The sequence below is a fragment of the Gymnoscopelus braueri genome (genome assembly GCF_963280865.1).
Source record: "Gymnoscopelus braueri genome assembly, chromosome: 22".
NCBI lineage: Eukaryota > Metazoa > Chordata > Actinopteri > Myctophiformes > Myctophidae > Gymnoscopelus > Gymnoscopelus braueri.
Genome location: NC_137624.1, coordinates 3694519 through 3721643, shown reverse-complemented (window position 1 = coordinate 3721643; position 27125 = coordinate 3694519).

Sequence of the window (27125 nt, the reverse complement as noted above, 5' to 3'; positions counted from 1 at the left end):
CACTGGACGGTCCGCCACACTTTTCTTTACACCTCTCGGGCTTATCCGAGAGTCTGGCGTTGTAGGGGAGGTGTCCCCGCACGCGTGCGTATGTCAGAAGTGTCGGCAGTGTCCGCCGGCGCCGGTCCAGTGTCCACCGTTGTCTGAAAACTGCACTTTTCTGACCTCTGACCTCACTGGACGGTCCGCCACACTTTTTTTTACACCTCTCGGGCTTATCCGAGAGTGTGGCGTTGTAGGGGAGGTGTCCCCGCACGCGTGCGTATGTCAGAAGTGTCCCCGCACGCGTGCGTATGTCAGAAGTGTAGGCAGTGTCCGCCGGCGCCGGTCCAGTGTCCACCGTTGTCTGAAAACTGCACTTTTCTGACCTCTGACCTCACTGGACGGTCCGCCACACTTTTCTTTACACCTCTCGGGCTTATCCGAGAGTCTGGCGTTGTAGGGGAGGTGTCCCCGCACGCGTGCGTATGTCAGAAGTGTCGGCAGTGTCCGCCGGCGCCGGTCCAGTGTCCACCGTTGTCTGAAAACTGCACTTTTCTGACCTCTGACCTCACTGGACGGTCCGCCACACTTTTTTTTACACCTCTCGGGCTTATCCGAGAGTGTGGCGTTGTAGGGGAGGTGTCCCCGCACGCGTGCGTATGTCAGAAGTGTCCCCGCACGCGTGCGTATGTCAGAAGTGTAGGCAGTGTCCGCCGGCGCCGGTCCAGTGTCCACCGTTGTCTGAAAACTGCACTTTTCTGACCTCTGACCTCACTGGACGGTCCGCCACACTTTTTTTTACATCTCTCGGGCTTATCCGAGAGTGTTGCGTTGTAGGGGAGGTGTCCCCGCACGCGTGCGTATGTCAGAAGTGTCGGCAGTGTCCGCCGGCGCCGGTCCAGTGTCCACCGTTGTCTGAAAACTGCACTTTTCTGACCTCTGACCTCACTGGACGGTCCGCCACACTTTTTTTTACATCTCTCAGGCTTATCCGAGAGTGTGGCGTTGTAGGGGAGGTGTCCCCGCACGCGTGCGTATGTCAGAAGTGTCGGCAGTGTCCACCGGTGCCTGTCCAGTGTCCACTGTTGTCTGAAAACGGCACTTTTCTGACCTCTGACCTCACTGGACGGTCCGCCACACTTTTTTTTACACCTCTCGGGCTTATCCGAGAGTGTGGCGTTGTAGGGGAGGTGTCCCCGCACGCGTGCGTATGTCAGAAGTGTCGGCAGTGTCCGCCGGCGCCGGTCCAGTGTCCACCGTTGTCTGAAAACTGCACTTTTCTGACCTCTGACCTCACTGGACGGTCCGCCACACTTTTTTTTACATCTCTCGGGCTTATCCGAGAGTGTGGCGTTGTAGGGGAGGTGTCCCCGCACGCGTGCGTATGTCAGAAGTGTCGGCAGTGTCCGCCGGCGCCGGTCCAGTGTCCACCGTTGTCTGAAAACTGCACTTTTCTGACCTCTGACCTCACTGGACGGTCCGCCATACTTTTTTTTACATCTCTCGGGCTTATCCGAGAGTGTGGCGTTGTAGGGGAGGTGTCCCCGCACGCGTGCGTATGTCAGAAGTGTCGGCAGTGTCCGCCGGCGCCGGTCCAGTGTCCACCGTTGTCTGAAAACTGCACTTTTCTGACCTCTGACCTCACTGGACGGTCCGCCACACTTTTTTTTACATCTCTCGGGCTTATCCGAGAGTGTGGCGTTGTAGGGGAGGTGTCCCCGCACGCGTGCGTATGTCAAAAGTGTCGGCAGTGTCCGCCGGCGCCGGTCCAGTGTCCACCGTTGTCTGAAAACTGCACTTTTCTGACCTCTGACCTCACTGGACGGTCCGCCACACTTTTCTTTACACCTCTCGGGCTTATCCGAGAGTGTGGCGTTGTAGGGGAGGTGTCCCCGCACGCGTGCGTATGTCAGAAGTGTCGGCAGTGTCCGCCGGCGCCGGTCCAGTGTCCACCGTTGTCTGAAAACTGCACTTTTCTGACCTCTGACCTCACTGGACGGTCCGCCACACTTTTCTTTACACCTCTCGGGCTTATCCGAGAGTCTGGCGTTGTAGGGGAGGTGTCCCCGCACGCGTGCGTATGTCAGAAGTGTCGGCAGTGTCCGCCGGCACCGGTCCAGTGTCCGCCGTTGTCTGAAAACTGCACTTTTCTGACCTCTGACCTCACTGGACGGTCCGCCACACTTTTTTTTACATCTCTCGGGCTTATCCGAGAGTGTGGCGTTGTAGGGGAGGTGTCCCCGCACGCGTGCGTATGTCAGAAGTGTCGGCAGTGTCCACCGGTGCCTGTCCAGTGTCCACTGTTGTCTGAAAACGGCACTTTTCTGACCTCTGACCTCACTGGACGGTCCGCCACACTTTTTTTTACACCTCTCGGGCTTATCCGAGAGTGTGGCGTTGTAGGGGAGGTGTCCCCGCACGCGTGCGTATGTCAGAAGTGTCGGCAGTGTCCGCCGGCGCCGGTCCAGTGTCCACCGTTGTCTGAAAACTGCACTTTTCTGACCTCTGACCTCACTGGACGGTCCGCCACACTTTTTTTTACATCTCTCGGGCTTATCCGAGAGTGTGGCGTTGTAGGGGAGGTGTCCCCGCACACGTGCGTATGTCAGAAGTGTCGGCAGTGTCCGCCGGCGCCGGTCCAGTGTCCACCGTTGTCTGAAAACTGCACTTTTCTGACCTCTGACCTCACTGGACGGTCCGCCATACTTTTTTTTACATCTCTCGGGCTTATCCGAGAGTGTGGCGTTGTAGGGGAGGTGTCCCCGCACGCGTGCGTATGTCAGAAGTGTCGGCAGTGTCCGCCGGCGCCGGTCCAGTGTCCACCGTTGTCTGAAAACTGCACTTTTCTGACCTCTGACCTCACTGGACGGTCCGCCACACTTTTTTTTACATCTCTCGGGCTTATCCGAGAGTGTGGCGTTGTAGGGGAGGTGTCCCCGCACGCGTGCGTATGTCAAAAGTGTCGGCAGTGTCCGCCGGCGCCGGTCCAGTGTCCACCGTTGTCTGAAAACTGCACTTTTCTGACCTCTGACCTCACTGGACGGTCCGCCACACTTTTCTTTACACCTCTCGGGCTTATCCGAGAGTGTGGCGTTGTAGGGGAGGTGTCCCCGCACGCGTGCGTATGTCAGAAGTGTCGGCAGTGTCCGCCGGCGCCGGTCCAGTGTCCACCGTTGTCTGAAAACTGCACTTTTCTGACCTCTGACCTCACTGGACGGTCCGCCACACTTTTCTTTACACCTCTCGGGCTTATCCGAGAGTCTGGCGTTGTAGGGGAGGTGTCCCCGCACGCGTGCGTATGTCAGAAGTGTCGGCAGTGTCCGCCGGCACCGGTCCAGTGTCCGCCGTTGTCTGAAAACTGCACTTTTCTGACCTCTGACCTCACTGGACGGTCCGCCACACTTTTTTTTACATCTCTCGGGCTTATCCGAGAGTGTGGCGTTGTAGGGGAGGTGTCCCCGCACGCGTGCGTATGTCAGAAGTGTCGGCAGTGTCCGCCGGCGCCGGTCCAGTGTCCACCGTTGTCTGAAAACTGCACTTTTCTGACCTCTGACCTCACTGGACGGTCCGCCACACTTTTTTTTACATCTCTCGGGCTTATCCGAGAGTGTGGCGTTGTAGGGGAGGTGTCCCCGCACGCGTGCGTATGTCAAAAGTGTCGGCAGTGTCCGCCGGCGCCGGTCCAGTGTCCACCGTTGTCTGAAAACTGCACTTTTCTGACCTCTGACCTCACTGGACGGTCCGCCACACTTTTCTTTACACCTCTCGGGCTTATCCGAGAGTCTGGCGTTGTAGGGGAGGTGTCCCCGCACGCGTGCGTATGTCAGAAGTGTCGGCAGTGTCCGCCGGCGCCGGTCCAGTGTCCACCGTTGTCTGAAAACTGCACTTTTCTGACCTCTGACCTCACTGGACGGTCCGCCACACTTTTTTTTACACCTCTCGGGCTTATCCGAGAGTGTGGCGTTGTAGGGGAGGTGTCCCCGCACGCGTGCGTATGTCAGAAGTGTCCCCGCACGCGTGCGTATGTCAGAAGTGTAGGCAGTGTCCGCCGGCGCCGGTCCAGTGTCCACCGTTGTCTGAAAACTGCACTTTTCTGACCTCTGACCTCACTGGACGGTCCGCCACACTTTTCTTTACACCTCTCGGGCTTATCCGAGAGTCTGGCGTTGTAGGGGAGGTGTCCCCGCACGCGTGCGTATGTCAGAAGTGTCGGCAGTGTCCGCCGGCGCCGGTCCAGTGTCCACCGTTGTCTGAAAACTGCACTTTTCTGACCTCTGACCTCACTGGACGGTCCGCCACACTTTTTTTTACACCTCTCGGGCTTATCCGAGAGTGTGGCGTTGTAGGGGAGGTGTCCCCGCACGCGTGCGTATGTCAGAAGTGTCCCCGCACGCGTGCGTATGTCAGAAGTGTAGGCAGTGTCCGCCGGCGCCGGTCCAGTGTCCACCGTTGTCTGAAAACTGCACTTTTCTGACCTCTGACTTCACTGGACGGTCCGCCACACTTTTTTTTACATCTCTCGGGCTTATCCGAGAGTGTTGCGTTGTAGGGGAGGTGTCCCCGCACGCGTGCGTATGTCAGAAGTGTCGGCAGTGTCCGCCGGCGCCGGTCCAGTGTCCACCGTTGTCTGAAAACTGCACTTTTCTGACCTCTGACCTCACTGGACGGTCCGCCACACTTTTTTTTACATCTCTCGGGCTTATCCGAGAGTGTGGCGTTGTAGGGGAGGTGTCCCCGCACGCGTGCGTATGTCAGAAGTGTCGGCAGTGTCCACCGGTGCCTGTCCAGTGTCCACTGTTGTCTGAAAACGGCACTTTTCTGACCTCTGACCTCACTGGACGGTCCGCCACACTTTTTTTTACACCTCTCGGGCTTATCCGAGAGTCTGGCGTTGTAGGGGAGGTGTCCCCGCACGCGTGCGTATGTCAGAAGTGTCGGCAGTGTCCGCCGGCGCCGGTCCAGTGTCCACCGTTGTCTGAAAACTGCACTTTTCTGACCTCTGACCTCACTGGACGGTCCGCCACACTTTTCTTTACACCTCTCGGGCTTATCCGAGAGTGTGGCGTTGTAGGGGAGGTGTCCCCGCACGCGTGCGTATGTCAGAAGTGTCGGCATTGTCCACCGGTGCCTGTCCAGTGTCCACTGTTGTCTGAAAACGGCACTTTTCTGACCTCTGACCTCACTGGACGGTCCGCCACACTTTTTTTTACACCTCTCGGGCTTATCCGAGAGTGTGGCGTTGTCGGGGAGGTGTCCCCGCACGCGTGCGTATGTCAGAAGTGTCGGCAGTGTCCGCCGGCGCCGGTCCAGTGTCCACCGTTGTCTGAAAACTGCACTTTTCTGACCTCTGACCTCACTGGATGGTCCGCCACACTTTTTTTTACATCTCTCGGGCTTATCCGAGAGTGTGGCGTTGTAGGGGAGGTGTCCCCGCACGCGTGCGTATGTCAGAAGTGTCGGCAGTGTCCGCCGGCGCCGGTCCAGTGTCCACCGTTGTCTGAAAACTGCACTTTTCTGACCTCTGACCTCACTGGACGGTCCGCCACACTTTTTTTTACATCTCTCGGGCTTATCCGAGAGTGTGGCGTTGTAGGGGAGGTGTCCCCGCACGCGTGCGTATGTCAGAAGTGTCGGCAGTGTCCGCCGGCGCCGGTCCAGTGTCCACCGTTGTCTGAAAACTGCACTTTTCTGACCTCTGACCTCACTGGACGGTCCGCCACACTTTTTTTTACATCTCTCGGGCTTATCCGAGAGTGTGGCGTTGTAGGGGAGGTGTCCCCGCACGCGTGCGTATGTCAGAAGTGTCGGCAGTGTCCACCGGTGCCTGTCCAGTGTCCACTGTTGTCTGAAAACGGCACTTTTCTGACCTCTGACCTCACTGGACGGTCCGCCACACTTTTTTTTACACCTCTCGGGCTTATCCGAGAGTGTGGCGTTGTAGGGGAGGTGTCCCCGCACGCGTGCGTATGTCAGAAGTGTCGGCAGTGTCCGCCGGCGCCGGTCCAGTGTCCACCGTTGTCTGAAAACTGCACTTTTCTGACCTCTGACCTCACTGGACGGTCCGCCACACTTTTCTTTACACCTCTCGGGCTTATCCGAGAGTGTGGCGTTGTAGGGGAGGTGTCCCCGCACGCGTGCGTATGTCAGAAGTGTCGGCAGTGTCCGCCGGCGCCGGTCCAGTGTCCACCGTTGTCTGAAAACTGCACTTTTCTGACCTCTGACCTCACTGGACGGTCCGCCACACTTTTCTTTACACCTCTCGGGCTTATCCGAGAGTCTGGCGTTGTAGGGGAGGTGTCCCCGCACGCGTGCGTATGTCAGAAGTGTCGGCAGTGTCCGCCGGCACCGGTCCAGTGTCCGCCGTTGTCTGAAAACTGCACTTTTCTGACCTCTGACCTCACTGGACGGTCCGCCACACTTTTTTTTACATCTCTCGGGCTTATCCGAGAGTGTGGCGTTGTAGGGGAGGTGTCCCCGCACGCGTGCGTATGTCAGAAGTGTCGGCAGTGTCCGCCGGCGCCGGTCCAGTGTCCACCGTTGTCTGAAAACTGCACTTTTCTGACCTCTGACCTCACTGGACGGTCCGCCACACTTTTTTTTACATCTCTCGGGCTTATCCGAGAGTGTGGCGTTGTAGGGGAGGTGTCCCCGCACGCGTGCGTATGTCAAAAGTGTCGGCAGTGTCCGCCGGCGCCGGTCCAGTGTCCACCGTTGTCTGAAAACTGCACTTTTCTGACCTCTGACCTCACTGGACGGTCCGCCACACTTTTCTTTACACCTCTCGGGCTTATCCGAGAGTCTGGCGTTGTAGGGGAGGTGTCCCCGCACGCGTGCGTATGTCAGAAGTGTCGGCAGTGTCCGCCGGCGCCGGTCCAGTGTCCACCGTTGTCTGAAAACTGCACTTTTCTGACCTCTGACCTCACTGGACGGTCCGCCACACTTTTTTTTACACCTCTCGGGCTTATCCGAGAGTGTGGCGTTGTAGGGGAGGTGTCCCCGCACGCGTGCGTATGTCAGAAGTGTCCCCGCACGCGTGCGTATGTCAGAAGTGTCGGCAGTGTCCGCCGGCGCCGGTCCAGTGTCCACCGTTGTCTGAAAACTGCACTTTTCTGACCTCTGACCTCACTGGACGGTCCGCCACACTTTTTTTTACATCTCTCGGGCTTATCCGAGAGTGTGGCGTTGTAGGGGAGGTGTCCCCGCACGCGTGCGTATGTCAAAAGTGTCGGCAGTGTCCGCCGGCGCCGGTCCAGTGTCCACCGTTGTCTGAAAACTGCACTTTTCTGACCTCTGACCTCACTGGACGGTCCGCCACACTTTTCTTTACACCTCTCGGGCTTATCCGAGAGTCTGGCGTTGTAGGGGAGGTGTCCCCGCACGCGTGCGTATGTCAGAAGTGTCGGCAGTGTCCGCCGGCACCGGTCCAGTGTCCACCGTTGTCTGAAAACTGCACTTTTCTGACCTCTGACCTCACTGGACGGTCCGCCACACTTTTTTTTACATCTCTCGGGCTTATCCGAGAGTGTGGCGTTTTAGGGGAGGTGTCCCCGCACGCGTGCGTATGTCAGAAGTGTCGGCAGTGTCCGCCGGCGCCGGTCCAGTGTCCACCGTTGTCTGAAAACTGCACTTTTCTGACCTCTGACCTCACTGGACGGTCCGCCACACTTTTTTTTACATCTCTCGGGCTTATCCGAGAGTGTTGCGTTGTAGGGGAGGTGTCCCCGCACGCGTGCGTATGTCAGAAGTGTCGGCAGTGTCCGCCGGCGCCGGTCCAGTGTCCACCGTTGTCTGAAAACTGCACTTTTCTGACCTCTGACCTCACTGGACGGTCCGCCACACTTTTCTTTACACCTCTCGGGCTTATCCGAGAGTGTGGCGTTGTAGGGGAGGTGTCCCCGCACGCGTGCGTATGTCAGAAGTGTCGGCAGTGTCCGCCGGCGCCGGTCCAGTGTCCACCGTTGTCTGAAAACTGCACTTTTCTGACCTCTGACCTCACTGGACGGTCCGCCACACTTTTTTTTACATCTCTCGGGCTTATCCGAGAGTGTGGCGTTGTAGGGGAGGTGTCCCCGCACGCGTGCGTATGTCAAAAGTGTCGGCAGTGTCCGCCGGCGCCGGTCCAGTGTCCACCGTTGTCTGAAAACTGCACTTTTCTGACCTCTGACCTCACTGGACGGTCCGCCACACTTTTCTTTACACCTCTCGGGCTTATCCGAGAGTCTGGCGTTGTAGGGGAGGTGTCCCCGCACGCGTGCGTATGTCAGAAGTGTCGGCAGTGTCCGCCGGCGCCGGTCCAGTGTCCACCGTTGTCTGAAAACTGCACTTTTCTGACCTCTGACCTCACTGGACGGTCCGCCACACTTTTTTTTACACCTCTCGGGCTTATCCGAGAGTGTGGCGTTGTAGGGGAGGTGTCCCCGCACGCGTGCGTATGTCAGAAGTGTCCCCGCACGCGTGCGTATGTCAGAAGTGTCGGCAGTGTCCGCCGGCGCCGGTCCAGTGTCCACCGTTGTCTGAAAACTGCACTTTTCTGACCTCTGACCTCACTGGACGGTCCGCCACACTTTTTTTTACATCTCTCGGGCTTATCCGAGAGTGTGGCGTTGTAGGGGAGGTGTCCCCGCACGCGTGCGTATGTCAAAAGTGTCGGCAGTGTCCGCCGGCGCCGGTCCAGTATCCACCGTTGTCTGAAAACTGCACTTTTCTGACCTCTGACCTCACTGGACGGTCCGCCACACTTTTCTTTACACCTCTCGGGCTTATCCGAGAGTCTGGCGTTGTAGGGGAGGTGTCCCCGCACGCGTGCGTATGTCAGAAGTGTCGGCAGTGTCCGCCGGCACCGGTCCAGTGTCCACCGTTGTCTGAAAACTGCACTTTTCTGACCTCTGACCTCACTGGACGGTCCGCCACACTTTTTTTTACATCTCTCGGGCTTATCCGAGAGTGTGGCGTTTTAGGGGAGGTGTCCCCGCACGCGTGCGTATGTCAGAAGTGTCGGCAGTGTCCGCCGGCGCCGGTCCAGTGTCCACCGTTGTCTGAAAACTGCACTTTTCTGACCTCTGACCTCACTGGACGGTCCGCCACACTTTTTTTTACATCTCTCGGGCTTATCCGAGAGTGTTGCGTTGTAGGGGAGGTGTCCCCGCACGCGTGCGTATGTCAGAAGTGTCGGCAGTGTCCGCCGGCGCCGGTCCAGTGTCCACCGTTGTCTGAAAACTGCACTTTTCTGACCTCTGACCTCACTGGACGGTCCGCCACACTTTTCTTTACACCTCTCGGGCTTATCCGAGAGTGTGGCGTTGTAGGGGAGGTGTCCCCGCACGCGTGCGTATGTCAGAAGTGTCGGCAGTGTCCGCCGGCGCCGGTCCAGTGTCCACCGTTGTCTGAAAACTGCACTTTTCTGACCTCTGACCTCACTGGACGGTCCGCCACACTTTTTTTTACATCTCTCGGGCTTATCCGAGAGTGTGGCGTTGTAGGGGAGGTGTCCCCGCACGCGTGCGTATGTCAAAAGTGTCGGCAGTGTCCGCCGGCGCCGGTCCAGTGTCCACCGTTGTCTGAAAACTGCACTTTTCTGACCTCTGACCTCACTGGACGGTCCGCCACACTTTTCTTTACACCTCTCGGGCTTATCCGAGAGTCTGGCGTTGTAGGGGAGGTGTCCCCGCACGCGTGCGTATGTCAGAAGTGTCGGCAGTGTCCGCCGGCGCCGGTCCAGTGTCCACCGTTGTCTGAAAACTGCACTTTTCTGACCTCTGACCTCACTGGCTGGTCCGCCACACTTTTTTTTACATCTCTCGGGCTTATCCGAGAGTGTGGCGTTGTAGGGGAGGTGTCCCCGCACGCGTGCGTATGTCAGAAGTGTCGGCAGTGTCCACCGGTGCCTGTCCAGTGTCCACTGTTGTCTGAAAACGGCACTTTTCTGACCTCTGACCTCACTGGACGGTCCGCCACACTTTTTTTTACACCTCTCGGGCTTATCCGAGAGTGTGGCGTTGTAGGGGAGGTGTCCCCGCACGCGTGCGTATGTCAGAAGTGTCGGCAGTGTCCGCCGGCGCCGGTCCAGTGTCCACCGTTGTCTGAAAACTGCACTTTTCTGACCTCTGACCTCACTGGACGGTCCGCCACACTTTTTTTTACATCTCTCGGGCTTATCCGAGAGTGTGGCGTTGTAGGGGAGGTGTCCCCGCACGCGTGCGTATGTCAGAAGTGTCGGCAGTGTCCGCCGGCGCCGGTCCAGTGTCCACCGTTGTCTGAAAACTGCACTTTTCTGACCTCTGACCTCACTGGACGGTCCGCCATACTTTTTTTTACATCTCTCGGGCTTATCCGAGAGTGTGGCGTTGTAGGGGAGGTGTCCCCGCACGCGTGCGTATGTCAGAAGTGTCGGCAGTGTCCGCCGGCGCCGGTCCAGTGTCCACCGTTGTCTGAAAACTGCACTTTTCTGACCTCTGACCTCACTGGACGGTCCGCCACACTTTTTTTTACATCTCTCGGGCTTATCCGAGAGTGTGGCGTTGTAGGGGAGGTGTCCCCGCACGCGTGCGTATGTCAAAAGTGTCGGCAGTGTCCGCCGGCGCCGGTCCAGTGTCCACCGTTGTCTGAAAACTGCACTTTTCTGACCTCTGACCTCACTGGACGGTCCGCCACACTTTTCTTTACACCTCTCGGGCTTATCCGAGAGTGTGGCGTTGTAGGGGAGGTGTCCCCGCACGCGTGCGTATGTCAGAAGTGTCGGCAGTGTCCGCCGGCGCCGGTCCAGTGTCCACCGTTGTCTGAAAACTGCACTTTTCTGACCTCTGACCTCACTGGACGGTCCGCCACACTTTTCTTTACACCTCTCGGGCTTATCCGAGAGTCTGGCGTTGTAGGGGAGGTGTCCCCGCACGCGTGCGTATGTCAGAAGTGTCGGCAGTGTCCGCCGGCACCGGTCCAGTGTCCGCCGTTGTCTGAAAACTGCACTTTTCTGACCTCTGACCTCACTGGACGGTCCGCCACACTTTTTTTTACATCTCTCGGGCTTATCCGAGAGTGTGGCGTTGTAGGGGAGGTGTCCCCGCACGCGTGCGTATGTCAGAAGTGTCGGCAGTGTCCGCCGGCGCCGGTCCAGTGTCCACCGTTGTCTGAAAACTGCACTTTTCTGACCTCTGACCTCACTGGACGGTCCGCCACACTTTTTTTTACATCTCTCGGGCTTATCCGAGAGTGTGGCGTTGTAGGGGAGGTGTCCCCGCACGCGTGCGTATGTCAAAAGTGTCGGCAGTGTCCGCCGGCGCCGGTCCAGTGTCCACCGTTGTCTGAAAACTGCACTTTTCTGACCTCTGACCTCACTGGACGGTCCGCCACACTTTTCTTTACACCTCTCGGGCTTATCCGAGAGTCTGGCGTTGTAGGGGAGGTGTCCCCGCACGCGTGCGTATGTCAGAAGTGTCGGCAGTGTCCGCCGGCGCCGGTCCAGTGTCCACCGTTGTCTGAAAACTGCACTTTTCTGACCTCTGACCTCACTGGACGGTCCGCCACACTTTTTTTTACACCTCTCGGGCTTATCCGAGAGTGTGGCGTTGTAGGGGAGGTGTCCCCGCACGCGTGCGTATGTCAGAAGTGTCCCCGCACGCGTGCGTATGTCAGAAGTGTAGGCAGTGTCCGCCGGCGCCGGTCCAGTGTTCACCGTTGTCTGAAAACTGCACTTTTCTGACCTCTGACCTCACTGGACGGTCCGCCACACTTTTCTTTACACCTCTCGGGCTTATCCGAGAGTCTGGCGTTGTAGGGGAGGTGTCCCCGCACGCGTGCGTATGTCAGAAGTGTCGGCAGTGTCCGCCGGCGCCGGTCCAGTGTCCACCGTTGTCTGAAAACTGCACTTTTCTGACCTCTGACCTCACTGGACGGTCCGCCACACTTTTTTTTACACCTCTCGGGCTTATCCGAGAGTGTGGCGTTGTAGGGGAGGTGTCCCCGCACGCGTGCGTATGTCAGAAGTGTCCCCGCACGCGTGCGTATGTCAGAAGTGTAGGCAGTGTCCGCCGGCGCCGGTCCAGTGTCCACCGTTGTCTGAAAACTGCACTTTTCTGACCTCTGACCTCACTGGACGGTCCGCCACACTTTTTTTTACATCTCTCGGGCTTATCCGAGAGTGTTGCGTTGTAGGGGAGGTGTCCCCGCACGCGTGCGTATGTCAGAAGTGTCGGCAGTGTCCGCCGGCGCCGGTCCAGTGTCCACCGTTGTCTGAAAACTGCACTTTTCTGACCTCTGACCTCACTGGACGGTCCGCCACACTTTTTTTTACATCTCTCGGGCTTATCCGAGAGTGTGGCGTTGTAGGGGAGGTGTCCCCGCACGCGTGCGTATGTCAGAAGTGTCGGCAGTGTCCACCGGTGCCTGTCCAGTGTCCACTGTTGTCTGAAAACGGCACTTTTCTGACCTCTGACCTCACTGGACGGTCCGCCACACTTTTTTTTACACCTCTCGGGCTTATCCGAGAGTGTGGCGTTGTAGGGGAGGTGTCCCCGCACGCGTGCGTATGTCAGAAGTGTCGGCAGTGTCCGCCGGCGCCGGTCCAGTGTCCACCGTTGTCTGAAAACTGCACTTTTCTGACCTCTGACCTCACTGGACGGTCCGCCACACTTTTTTTTACATCTCTCGGGCTTATCCGAGAGTGTGGCGTTGTAGGGGAGGTGTCCCCGCACGCGTGCGTATGTCAGAAGTGTCGGCAGTGTCCGCCGGCGCCGGTCCAGTGTCCACCGTTGTCTGAAAACTGCACTTTTCTGACCTCTGACCTCACTGGACGGTCCGCCATACTTTTTTTTACATCTCTCGGGCTTATCCGAGAGTGTGGCGTTGTAGGGGAGGTGTCCCCGCACGCGTGCGTATGTCAGAAGTGTCGGCAGTGTCCGCCGGCGCCGGTCCAGTGTCCACCGTTGTCTGAAAACTGCACTTTTCTGACCTCTGACCTCACTGGACGGTCCGCCACACTTTTTTTTACATCTCTCGGGCTTATCCGAGAGTGTGGCGTTGTAGGGGAGGTGTCCCCGCACGCGTGCGTATGTCAAAAGTGTCGGCAGTGTCCGCCGGCGCCGGTCCAGTGTCCACCGTTGTCTGAAAACTGCACTTTTCTGACCTCTGACCTCACTGGACGGCCGCCACACTTTTCTTTACACCTCTCGGGCTTATCCGAGAGTGTGGCGTTGTAGGGGAGGTGTCCCCGCACGCGTGCGTATGTCAGAAGTGTCGGCAGTGTCCGCCGGCGCCGGTCCAGTGTCCACCGTTGTCTGAAAACTGCACTTTTCTGACCTCTGACCTCACTGGACGGTCCGCCACACTTTTCTTTACACCTCTCGGGCTTATCCGAGAGTCTGGCGTTGTAGGGGAGGTGTCCCCGCACGCGTGCGTATGTCAGAAGTGTCGGCAGTGTCCGCCGGCACCGGTCCAGTGTCCGCCGTTGTCTGAAAACTGCACTTTTCTGACCTCTGACCTCACTGGACGGTCCGCCACACTTTTTTTTACATCTCTCGGGCTTATCCGAGAGTGTGGCGTTGTAGGGGAGGTGTCCCCGCACGCGTGCGTATGTCAGAAGTGTCGGCAGTGTCCACCGGTGCCTGTCCAGTGTCCACTGTTGTCTGAAAACGGCACTTTTCTGACCTCTGACCTCACTGGACGGTCCGCCACACTTTTTTTTACACCTCTCGGGCTTATCCGAGAGTGTGGCGTTGTAGGGGAGGTGTCCCCGCACGCGTGCGTATGTCAGAAGTGTCGGCAGTGTCCGCCGGCGCCGGTCCAGTGTCCACCGTTGTCTGAAAACTGCACTTTTCTGACCTCTGACCTCACTGGACGGTCCGCCACACTTTTTTTTACATCTCTCGGGCTTATCCGAGAGTGTGGCGTTGTAGGGGAGGTGTCCCCGCACGCGTGCGTATGTCAGAAGTGTCGGCAGTGTCCGCCGGCGCCGGTCCAGTGTCCACCGTTGTCTGAAAACTGCACTTTTCTGACCTCTGACCTCACTGGACGGTCCGCCATACTTTTTTTTACATCTCTCGGGCTTATCCGAGAGTGTGGCGTTGTAGGGGAGGTGTCCCCGCACGCGTGCGTATGTCAGAAGTGTCGGCAGTGTCCGCCGGCGCCGGTCCAGTGTCCACCGTTGTCTGAAAACTGCACTTTTCTGACCTCTGACCTCACTGGACGGTCCGCCACACTTTTCTTTACACCTCTCGGGCTTATCCGAGAGTCTGGCGTTGTAGGGGAGGTGTCCCCGCACGCGTGCGTATGTCAGAAGTGTCGGCAGTGTCCGCCGGCACCGGTCCAGTGTCCGCCGTTGTCTGAAAACTGCACTTTTCTGACCTCTGACCTCACTGGACGGTCCGCCACACTTTTTTTTACATCTCTCGGGCTTATCCGAGAGTGTGGCGTTGTAGGGGAGGTGTCCCCGCACGCGTGCGTATGTCAGAAGTGTCGGCAGTGTCCGCCGGCGCCGGTCCAGTGTCCACCGTTGTCTGAAAACTGCACTTTTCTGACCTCTGACCTCACTGGACGGTCCGCCACACTTTTTTTTACATCTCTCGGGCTTATCCGAGAGTGTGGCGTTGTAGGGGAGGTGTCCCCGCACGCGTGCGTATGTCAAAAGTGTCGGCAGTGTCCGCCGGCGCCGGTCCAGTGTCCACCGTTGTCTGAAAACTGCACTTTTCTGACCTCTGACCTCACTGGACGGTCCGCCACACTTTTCTTTACACCTCTCGGGCTTATCCGAGAGTCTGGCGTTGTAGGGGAGGTGTCCCCGCACGCGTGCGTATGTCAGAAGTGTCGGCAGTGTCCGCCGGCGCCGGTCCAGTGTCCACCGTTGTCTGAAAACTGCACTTTTCTGACCTCTGACCTCACTGGACGGTCCGCCACACTTTTTTTTACACCTCTCGGGCTTATCCGAGAGTGTGGCGTTGTAGGGGAGGTGTCCCCGCACGCGTGCGTATGTCAGAAGTGTCCCCGCACGCGTGCGTATGTCAGAAGTGTAGGCAGTGTCCGCCGGCGCCGGTCCAGTGTCCACCGTTGTCTGAAAACTGCACTTTTCTGACCTCTGACCTCACTGGACGGTCCGCCACACTTTTCTTTACACCTCTCGGGCTTATCCGAGAGTCTGGCGTTGTAGGGGAGGTGTCCCCGCACGCGTGCGTATGTCAGAAGTGTCGGCAGTGTCCGCCGGCGCCGGTCCAGTGTCCACCGTTGTCTGAAAACTGCACTTTTCTGACCTCTGACCTCACTGGACGGTCCGCCACACTTTTTTTTACACCTCTCGGGCTTATCCGAGAGTGTGGCGTTGTAGGGGAGGTGTCCCCGCACGCGTGCGTATGTCAGAAGTGTCCCCGCACGCGTGCGTATGTCAGAAGTGTAGGCAGTGTCCGCCGGCGCCGGTCCAGTGTCCACCGTTGTCTGAAAACTGCACTTTTCTGACCTCTGACCTCACTGGACGGTCCGCCACACTTTTTTTTACATCTCTCGGGCTTATCCGAGAGTGTTGCGTTGTAGGGGAGGTGTCCCCGCACGCGTGCGTATGTCAGAAGTGTCGGCAGTGTCCGCCGGCGCCGGTCCAGTGTCCACCGTTGTCTGAAAACTGCACTTTTCTGACCTCTGACCTCACTGGACGGTCCGCCACACTTTTTTTTACATCTCTCGGGCTTATCCGAGAGTTTGGCGTTGTAGGGGAGGTGTCCCCGCACGCGTGCGTATGTCAGAAGTGTCGGCAGTGTCCACCGGTGCCTGTCCAGTGTCCACTGTTGTCTGAAAACGGCACTTTTCTGACCTCTGACCTCACTGGACGGTCCGCCACACTTTTTTTTACACCTCTCGGGCTTATCCGAGAGTGTGGCGTTGTAGGGGAGGTGTCCCCGCACGCGTGCGTATGTCAGAAGTGTCGGCAGTGTCCGCCGGCGCCGGTCCAGTGTCCACCGTTGTCTGAAAACTGCACTTTTCTGACCTCTGACCTCACTGGACGGTCCGCCACACTTTTTTTTACATCTCTCGGGCTTATCCGAGAGTGTGGCGTTGTAGGGGAGGTGTCCCCGCACGCGTGCGTATGTCAGAAGTGTCGGCAGTGTCCGCCGGCGCCGGTCCAGTGTCCACCGTTGTCTGAAAACTGCACTTTTCTGACCTCTGACCTCACTGGACGGTCCGCCATACTTTTTTTTACATCTCTCGGGCTTATCCGAGAGTGTGGCGTTGTAGGGGAGGTGTCCCCGCACGCGTGCGTATGTCAGAAGTGTCGGCAGTGTCCGCCGGCGCCGGTCCAGTGTCCACCGTTGTCTGAAAACTGCACTTTTCTGACCTCTGACCTCACTGGACGGTCCGCCACACTTTTTTTTACATCTCTCGGGCTTATCCGAGAGTGTGGCGTTGTAGGGGAGGTGTCCCCGCACGCGTGCGTATGTCAAAAGTGTCGGCAGTGTCCGCCGGCGCCGGTCCAGTGTCCACCGTTGTCTGAAAACTGCACTTTTCTGACCTCTGACCTCACTGGACGGTCCGCCACACTTTTCTTTACACCTCTCGGGCTTATCCGAGAGTGTGGCGTTGTAGGGGAGGTGTCCCCGCACGCGTGCGTATGTCAGAAGTGTCGGCAGTGTCCGCCGGCGCCGGTCCAGTGTCCACCGTTGTCTGAAAACTGCACTTTTCTGACCTCTGACCTCACTGGACGGTCCGCCACACTTTTCTTTACACCTCTCGGGCTTATCCGAGAGTCTGGCGTTGTAGGGGAGGTGTCCCCGCACGCGTGCGTGTGTCAGAAGTGTCGGCAGTGTCCGCCGGCACCGGTCCAGTGTCCGCCGTTGTCTGAAAACTGCACTTTTCTGACCTCTGACCTCACTGGACGGTCCGCCACACTTTTTTTTACATCTCTCGGGCTTATCCGAGAGTGTGGCGTTGTAGGGGAGGTGTCCCCGCACGCGTGCGTATGTCAGAAGTGTCGGCAGTGTCCGCCGGCGCCGGTCCAGTGTCCACCGTTGTCTGAAAACTGCACTTTTCTGACCTCTGACCTCACTGGACGGTCCGCCACACTTTTTTTTACATCTCTCGGGCTTATCCGAGAGTGTGGCGTTGTAGGGGAGGTGTCCCCGCACGCGTGCGTATGTCAAAAGTGTCGGCAGTGTCCGCCGGCGCCGGTCCAGTGTCCACCGTTGTCTGAAAACTGCACTTTTCTGACCTCTGACCTCACTGGACGGTCCGCCACACTTTTCTTTACACCTCTCGGGCTTATCCGAGAGTCTGGCGTTGTAGGGGAGGTGTCCCCGCACGCGTGCGTATGTCAGAAGTGTCGGCAGTGTCCGCCGGCGCCGGTCCAGTGTCCACCGTTGTCTGAAAACTGCACTTTTCTGACCTCTGACCTCACTGGACGGTCCGCCACACTTTTTTTTACAACTCTCGGGCTTATCCGAGAGTGTGGCGTTGTAGGGGAGGTGTCCCCGCACGCGTGCGTATGTCAGAAGTGTCGGCAGTGTCCGCCGGCGCCGGTCCAGTGTCCACCGTTGTCTGAAAACTGCACTTTTCTGACCTCTGACCTCACTGGACGGTCCGCCACACTTTTTTTTACACCTCTCGGGCTTATCCGAGAGTGTGGCGTTGTAGGGGAGGTGTCCCCGCACGCGTGCGTATGTCAGAAGTGTCCCCGCACGCGTGCGTATGTCAGAAGTGTCGGCAGTGTCCGCCGGCGCCGGTCCAGTGTCCACCGTTGTCTGAAAACTGCACTTTTCTGACCTCTGACCTCACTGGACGGTCCGCCACACTTTTTTTTACATCTCTCGGGCTTATCCGAGAGTGTTGCGTTGTAGGGGAGGTGTCCCCGCACGCGTGCGTATGTCAGAAGTGTCGGCAGTGTCCGCCGGCGCCGGTCCAGTGTCCACCGTTGTCTGAAAACTGCACTTTTCTGACCTCTGACCTCACTGGACGGTCCGCCACACTTTTCTTTACACCTCTCGGGCTTATCCGAGAGTGTGGCGTTGTAGGGGAGGTGTCCCCGCACGCGTGCGTATGTCAGAAGTGTCGGCAGTGTCCGCCGGCGCCGGTCCAGTGTCCACCGTTGTCTGAAAACTGCACTTTTCTGACCTCTGACCTCACTGGACGGTCCGCCACACTTTTTTTTACATCTCTCGGGCTTATCCGAGAGTGTGGCGTTGTAGGGGAGGTGTCCCCGCACGCGTGCGTATGTCAAAAGTGTCGGCAGTGTCCGCCGGCGCCGGTCCAGTGTCCACCGTTGTCTGAAAACTGCACTTTTCTGACCTCTGACCTCACTGGACGGTCCGCCACACTTTTCTTTACACCTCTCGGGCTTATCCGAGAGTCTGGCGTTGTAGGGGAGGTGTCCCCGCACGCGTGCGTATGTCAGAAGTGTCGGCAGTGTCCGCCGGCACCGGTCCAGTGTCCACCGTTGTCTGAAAACTGCACTTTTCTGACCTCTGACCTCACTGGACGGTCCGCCAAACTTTTTTTTACATCTCTCGGGCTTATCCGAGAGTTTGGCGTTGTAGGGGAGGTGTCCCCGCACGCGTGCGTATGTCAGAAGTGTCGGCAGTGTCCGCCGGCGCCGGTCCAGTGTCCACCGTTGTCTGAAAACTGCACTTTTCTGACCTCTGACCTCACTGGACGGTCCGCCACACTTTTTTTTACATCTCTCGGGCTTATCCGAGAGTGTGGCGTTGTAGGGGAGGTGTCCCCGCACGCGTGCGTATGTCAAAAGTGTCGGCAGTGTCCGCCGGCGCCGGTCCAGTGTCCACCGTTGTCTGAAAACTGCACTTTTCTGACCTCTGACCTCACTGGACGGTCCGCCACACTTTTCTTTACACCTCTCGGGCTTATCCGAGAGTCTGGCGTTGTAGGGGAGGTGTCCCCGCACGCGTGCGTATGTCAGAAGTGTCGGCAGTGTCCGCCGGCACCGGTCCAGTGTCCACCGTTGTCTGAAAACTGCACTTTTCTGACCTCTGACCTCACTGGACGGTCCGCCACACTTTTTTTTACATCTCTCGGGCTTATCCGAGAGTGTGGCGTTTTAGGGGAGGTGTCCCCGCACGCGTGCGTATGTCAGAAGTGTCGGCAGTGTCCGCCGGCGCCGGTCCAGTGTCCACCGTTGTCTGAAAACTGCACTTTTCTGACCTCTGACCTCACTGGACGGTCCGCCACACTTTTTTTTACATCTCTCGGGCTTATCCGAGAGTGTGGCGTTTTAGGGGAGGTGTCCCCGCACGTGTGCGTATGTCAGAAGTGTCGGCAGTGTCCGCCGGCGCCGGTCCAGTGTCCACCGTTGTCTGAAAACTGCACTTTTCTGACCTCTGACCTCACTGGACGGTCCGCCACACTTTTTTTTACATCTCTCGGGCTTATCCGAGAGTGTTGCGTTGTAGGGGAGGTGTCCCCGCACGCGTGCGTATGTCAGAAGTGTCGGCAGTGTCCGCCGGCGCCGGTCCAGTGTCCACCGTTGTCTGAAAACTGCACTTTTCTGACCTCTGACCTCACTGGACGGTCCGCCACACTTTTCTTTACACCTCTCGGGCTTATCCGAGAGTGTGGCGTTGTAGGGGAGGTGTCCCCGCACGCGTGCGTATGTCAGAAGTGTCGGCAGTGTCCGCCGGCGCCGGTCCAGTGTCCACCGTTGTCTGAAAACTGCACTTTTCTGACCTCTGACCTCACTGGACGGTCCGCCACCCTTTTTTTTACATCTCTCGGGCTTATCCGAGAGTGTGGCGTTGTAGGGGAGGTGTCCCCGCACGCGTGCGTATGTCAAAAGTGTCGGCAGTGTCCGCCGGCGCCGGTCCAGTGTCCACCGTTGTCTGAAAACTGCACTTTTCTGACCTCTGACCTCACTGGACGGTCCGCCACACTTTTCTTTACACCTCTCGGGCTTATCCGAGAGTCTGGCGTTGTAGGGGAGGTGTCCCCGCACGCGTGCGTATGTCAGAAGTGTCGGCAGTGTCCGCCGGCGCCGGTCCAGTGTCAACCGTTGTCTGAAAACTGCACTTTTCTGACCTCTGACCTCACTGGACGGTCCGCCACACTTTTCTTTACACCTCTCGGGCTTATCCGAGAGTCTGGCGTTGTAGGGGAGGTGTCCCCGCACGCGTGCGTATGTCAGAAGTGTCGGCAGTGTCCGCCGGCGCCGGTCCAGTGTCCACCGTTGTCTGAAAACTGCACTTTTCTGACCTCTGACCTCACTGGACGGTCCGCCACACTTTTCTTTACACCTCTCGGGCTTATCCGAGAGTGTGGCGTTGTAGGGGAGGTGTCCCCGCACATGTGCGTATGTCAGAAGTGTCGGCAGTGTCCACCGGTGCCTGTCCAGTGTCCACTGTTGTCTGAAAACGGCACTTTTCTGACCTCTGACCTCACTGGACGGTCCGCCACACTTTTTTTTACATCTCTCGGGCTTATCCGAGAGTGTGGCGTTGTAGGGGAGGTGTCCCCGCACGCGTGCGTATGTCAGAAGTGTCGGCAGTGTCCGCCGGCGCCGGTCCAGTGTCCACCGTTGTCTGAAAACTGCACTTTTCTGACCTCTGACCTCACTGGACGGTCCGCCACACTTTTCTTTACACCTCTCGGGCTTATCCGAGAGTCTGGCGTTGTAGGGGAGGTGTCCCCGCACGCGTGCGTATGTCAGAAGTGTCGGCAGTGTCCGCCGGCACCGGTCCAGTGTCCACCGTTGTCTGAAAACTGCACTTCTCTGACCTCTGACCTCACTGGACGGTCCGCCACACTTTTTTTTACATCTCTCGGGCTTATCCGAGAGTTTGGCGTTTTATGGGAGGTGTCCCCGCACGCGTGCGTATGTCAAAAGTGTCGGCAGTGTCCGCCGGCGCCGGTCCAGTGTCCACCGTTGTCTGAAAACTGCACTTTTCTGACCTCTGACCTCACTGGACGGTCCGCCACACTTTTTTTTACATCTCTCGGGCTTATCCGAGAGTGTGGCGTTGTAGGGGAGGTGTCCCCGCACGCGTGCGTATGTCAGAAGTGTCGGCAGTGTCCGCCGGCGCCGGTCCAGTGTCCACCGTTGTCTGAAAACTGCACTTTTCTGACCTCTGACCTCACTGGACGGTCCGCCACACTTTTTTTTACATCTCTCGGGCTTATCCGAGAGTGTGGCGTTGTAGGGGAGGTGTCCCCGCACGCGTGCGTATGTCAAAAGTGTCGGCAGTGTCCGCCGGCGCCGGTCCAGTGTCCACCGTTGTCTGAAAACTGCACTTTTCTGACCTCTGACCTCACTGGACGGTCCGCCACACTTTTCTTTACACCTCTCGGGCTTATCCGAGAGTCTGGCGTTGTAGGGGAGGTGTCCCCTCACGCGTGCGTATGTCAGAAGTGTCGGCAGTGTCCGCCGGCACCGGTCCAGTGTCCACCGTTGTCTGAAAACTGCACTTTTCTGACCTCTGACCTCACTGGACGGTCCGCCACACTTTTTTTTACATCTCTCGGGCTTATCCGAGAGTGTGGCGTTTTAGGGGAGGTGTCCCCGCACGCGTGCGTATGTCAGAAGTGTCGGCAGTGTCCGCCGGCGCCGGTCCAGTGTCCACCGTTGTCTGAAAACTGCACTTTTCTGACCTCTGACCTCACTGGACGGTCCGCCACACTTTTTTTTACATCTCTCGGGCTTATCCGAGAGTGTTGCGTTGTAGGGGAGGTGTCCCCGCACGCGTGCGTATGTCAGAAGTGTCGGCAGTGTCCGCCGGCACCGGTCCAGTGTCCACCGTTGTCTGAAAACTGCACTTTTCTGACCTCTGACCTCACTGGACGGTCCGCCACACTTTTTTTTACATCTCTCGGGCTTATCCGAGAGTGTGGCGTTTTAGGGGAGGTGTCCCCGCACGCGTGCGTATGTCAGAAGTGTCGGCAGTGTCCGCCAGCGCCGGTCCAGTGTCCACCGTTGTCTGAAAACTGCACTTTTCTGACCTCTGACCTCACTGGACGGTCCGCCACACTTTTCTTTACACCTCTCGGGCTTATCCGAGAGTCTGGCGTTGTAGGGGAGGTGTCCCCGCACGCGTGCGTATGTCAGAAGTGTCGGCAGTGTCCGCCGGCGCCGGTCCAGTGTCCACCGTTGTCTGAAAACTGCACTTTTCTGACCTCTGACCTCACTGGACGGTCCGCCACACTTTTCTTTACACCTCTCGGGCTTATCCGAGAGTCTGGCGTTGTAGGGGAGGTGTCCCCGCACGCGTGCGTATGTCAGAAGTGTCGGCAGTGTCCGCCGGCGCCGGTCCAGTGTCCACCGTTGTCTGAAAACTGCACTTTTCTGACCTCTGACCTCACTGGACGGTCCGCCACACTTTTCTTTACACCTCTCGGGCTTATCCGAGAGTCTGGCGTTGTAGGGGAGGTGTCCCCGCACGCGTGCGTATGTCAGAAGTGTCGGCAGTGTCCGCCGGCGCCGGTCCAGTGTCCACCGTTGTCTGAAAACTGCACTTTTCTGACCTCACTGGACGGTCCGCCACACTTTTCTTTACACCTCTCGGGCTTATCCGAGAGTGTGGCGTTGTAGGGGAGGTGTCCCCGCACGCGTGCGTATGTCAGAAGTGTCGGCAGTGTCCACCGGTGCCTGTCCAGTGTCCACTGTTGTCTGAAAACGGCACTTTTCTGACCTCTGACCTCACTGGACGGTCCGCCACACTTTTTTTTACACCTCTCGGGCTTATCCGAGAGTGTGGCGTTGTAGGGGAGGTGTCCCCGCACGCGTGCGTATGTCAGAAATGTCGGCAGTGTCCGCCGGCGCCGGTCCAGTGTCCACCGTTGTCTGAAAACTGCACTTTTCTGAACTCTGACCTCACTGGATGGTCCGCCACACTTTTTTTTACATCTCTCGGGCTTATCCGAGAGTGTGGCGTTGTAGGGGAGGTGTCCCCGCACGCGTGCGTATGTCAGAAGTGTCGGCAGTGTCCGCCGGCGCCGGTCCAGTGTCCACCGTTGTCTGAAAACTGCACTTTTCTGACCTCTGACCTCACTGGACGGTCCGCCACACTTTTTTTTACATCTCTCGGGCTTATCCGAGAGTGTGGCGTTGTAGGGGAGGTGTCCCCGCACGCGTGCGTATGTCAGAAGTGTCGGCAGTGTCCGCCGGCGCCGGTCCAGTGTCCACCGTTGTCTGAAAACTGCACTTTTCTGACCTCTGACCTCACTGGACGGTCCGCCACACTTTTTTTTACAACTCTCGGGCTTATCCGAGAGTGTGGCGTTGTAGGGGAGGTGTCCCCGCACGCGTGCGTATGTCAGAAGTGTCGGCAGTGTCCGCCGGCGCCGGTCCAGTGTCCACCGTTGTCTGAAAACTGCACTTTTCTGACCTCTGACCTCACTGGACGGTCCGCCACACTTTTCTTTACACCTCTCGGGCTTATCCGAGAGTCTGGCGTTGTAGGGGAGGTGTCCCCGCACGCGTGCGTATGTCAGAAGTGTCGGCAGTGTCCGCCGGCGCCGGTCCAGTGTCCACCGTTGTCTGAAAACTGCACTTTTCTGACCTCTGACCTCACTGGACGGTCCGCCACACTTTTCTTTACACCTCTCGGGCTTATCCGAGAGTGTGGCGTTGTAGGGGAGGTGTCCCCGCACGCGTGCGTATGTCAGAAGTGTCGGCAGTGTCCACCGGTGCCTGTCCAGTGTCCACTGTTGTCTGAAAACGGCACTTTTCTGACCTCTGACCTCACTGGACGGTCCGCCACACCTTTTTTTACATCTCTCGGGCTTATCCGAGAGTGTGGCGTTGTAGGGGAGGTGTCCCCGCACGCGTGCGTATGTCAGAAGTGTCGGCAGTGTCCGCCGGCACCGGTCCAGTGTCCACCGTTGTCTGAAAACTGCATTTTTCTGACCTCTGACCTCACTGGACGGTCCGCCACACTTTTTTTTACATCTCTCGGGCTTATCCGAGAGTGTGGCGTTGTAGGGGAGGTGTCCCCGCACGCGTGCGTATGTCAAAAGTGTCGGCAGTGTCCGCCGGCGCCGGTCCAGTGTCCACCGTTGTCTGAAAACTGCACTTTTCTGACCTCTGACCTCACTGGACGGTCCGCCACACTTTTCTTTACACCTCTCGGGCTTATCCGAGAGTCTGGCGTTGTAGGGGAGGTGTCCCCGCACGCGTGCGTATGTCAGAAGTGTCGGCAGTGTCCGCCGGCACCGGTCCAGTGTCCACCGTTGTCTGAAAACTGCACTTTTCTGACCTCTGACCTCACTGGACGGTCCGCCACACTTTTTTTTACATCTCTCGGGCTTATCCGAGAGTGTGGCGTTTTAGGGGAGGTGTCCCCGCACGCGTGCGTATGTCAGAAGTGTCGGCAGTGTCCGCCGGCGCCGGTCCAGTGTCCACCGTTGTCTGAAAACTGCACTTTTCTGACCTCTGACCTCACTGGACGGTCCGCCACACTTTTTTTTACATCTCTCGGGCTTATCCGAGAGTGTGGCGTTTTAGGGGAGGTGTCCCCGCACGCGTGCGTATGTCAGAAGTGTCGGCAGTGTCCGCCGGCGCCGGTCCAGTGTCCACCGTTGTCTGAAAACTGCACTTTTCTGACCTCTGACCTCACTGGACGGTCCGCCACACTTTTTTTTACATCTCTCGGGCTTATCCGAGAGTGTTGCGTTGTAGGGGAGGTGTCCCCGCACGCGTGCGTATGTCAGAAGTGTCGGCAGTGTCCGCCGGCGCCGGTCCAGTGTCCACCGTTGTCTGAAAACTGCACTTTTCTGACCTCTGACCTCACTGGACGGTCCGCCACACTTTTCTTTACACCTCTCGGGCTTATCCGAGAGTGTGGCGTTGTAGGGGAGGTGTCCCCGCACGCGTGCGTATGTCAGAAGTGTCGGCAGTGTCCGCCGGCGCCGGTCCAGTGTCCACCGTTGTCTGAAAACTGCACTTTTCTGACCTCTGACCTCACTGGACGGTCCGCCACCCTTTTTTTTACATCTCTCGGGCTTATCCGAGAGTGTGGCGTTGTAGGGGAGGTGTCCCCGCACGCGTGCGTATGTCAAAAGTGTCGGCAGTGTCCACCGGTGCCTGTCCAGTGTCCACTGTTGTGTAGGCAGTGTCCACCGGTGCCTGTCCAGTGTCCACTGTTGTCTGAAAACGGCACTTTTCTGACCTCTGACCTCACTGGACGGTCCGCCACACTTTTTTTTACATCTCTCGGGCTTATCCGAGAGTGTGGCGTTGTAGGAGAGGTGTCCCCGCACGCGTGCGTATGTCAGAAGTGTCGGCAGTGTCCGCCGGCACCGGTCCAGTGTCCACCGTTGTCTGAAAACTGCATTTTTCTGACCTCTGACCTCACTGGACGGTCCGCCACACTTTTTTTTACATCTCTCGGGCTTATCCGAGAGTGTGGCGTTTTAGGGGAGGTGTCCCCGCACGCGTGCGTATGTCAGAAGTGTCGGCAGTGTCCGCCGGCGCCGGTCCAGTGTCCACCGTTGTCTGAAAACTGCACTTTTCTGACCTCTGACCTCACTGGACGGTCTGCCACACTTTTTTTTACATCTCTCGGGCTTATCCGAGAGTGTGGCGTTGTAAGGGAGGTGTCCCCGCACGCGTGCGTATGTCAGAAGTGTCGGCAGTGTCCGCCGGCGCCGGTCCAGTGTCCACCGTTGTCTGAAAACTGCACTTTTCTGACCTCTGACCTCACTGGACGGTCCGCCACACTTTTCTTTACACCTCTCGGGCTTATCCGAGAGTCTGGCGTTGTAGGGGAGGTGTCCCCGCACGCGTGCGTATGTCAGAAGTGTCGGCAGTGTCCGCCGGCGCCGGTCCAGTGTCCACCGTTGTCTGAAAACTGCACTTTTCTGACCTCTGACCTCACTGGACGGTCCGCCACACTTTTTTTACATCTCTCGGGCTTATCCGAGAGTGTGGCGTTGTAGGGGAGGTGTCCCCGCACGTGTGCGTATGTCAGAAGTGTCGGCAGTGTCCGCCGGCGCCGGTCCAGTGTCCACCGTTGTCTGAAAACTGCACTTTTCTGACCTCTGACCTCACTGGACGGTCCGCCACACTTTTCTTTACACCTCTCGGGCTTATCCGAGAGTCTGGCGTTGTAGGGGAGGTGTCCCCGCACGCGTGCGTATGTCAGAAGTGTCGGCAGTGTCCGCCGGCGCCGGTCCAGTGTCCACCGTTGTCTGAAAACTGCACTTTTCTGACCTCTGACCTCACTGGACGGTCCGCCACACTTTTCTTTACACCTCTCGGGCTTATCCGAGAGTGTGGCGTTGTAGGGGAGGTGTCCCCGCACATGTGCGTATGTCAGAAGTGTCGGCAGTGTCCACCGGTGCCTGTCCAGTGTCCACTGTTGTCTGAAAACGGCACTTTTCTGACCTCTGACCTCACTGGACGGTCCGCCACACTTTTTTTTAAACCTCTCGGGCTTATCCGAGAGTGTGGCGTTGTAGGGGAGGTGTCCCCGCACGCGTGCGTATGTCAGAAGTGTCGGCAGTGTCCGCCGGCGCCGGTCCAGTGTCCACCGTTGTCTGAAAACTGCACTTTTCTGACCTCTGACCTCACTGGACGGTCCGCCACACTTTTCTTTACACCTCTCGGGCTTATCCGAGAGTTTGGCGTTGTAGGGGAGGTGTCCCCGCACACGTGCGTATGTCAGAAGTGTCGGCAGTGTCCGCCGGCGCCGGTCCAGTGTCCACCGTTGTCTGAAAACTGCACTTTTCTGACCTCTGACCTCACTGGACGGTCCGCCACACTTTTTTTTACATCTCTCGGGCTTATCCGAGAGTGTGGCGTTGTAGGGGAGGTGTCCCCGCACGCGTGCGTATGTCAAAAGTGTCGGCAGTGTCCGCCGGCGCCGGTCCAGTGTCCACTGTTGTCTGAAAACTGCACTTTTCTGACCTCTGACCTCACTGGACGGACCGCCACACTTTTCTTTACACCTCTCGGGCTTATCCGAGAGTCTGGCGTTGTAGGGGAGGTGTCCCCGCACGCGTGCGTATGTCAGAAGTGTCGGCAGTGTCCGCCGGCACCGGTCCAGTGTCCACCGTTGTCTGAAAACTGCACTTTTCTGACCTCTGACCTCACTGGACGGTCCGCCACACTTTTTTTTACATCTCTCGGGCTTATCCGAGAGTGTGGCGTTGTAGGGGAGGTGTCCCCGCACGCGTGCGTATGTCAGAAGTGTCGGCAGTGTCCGCCGGCGCCGGTCCAGTGTCCACCGTTGTCTGAAAAC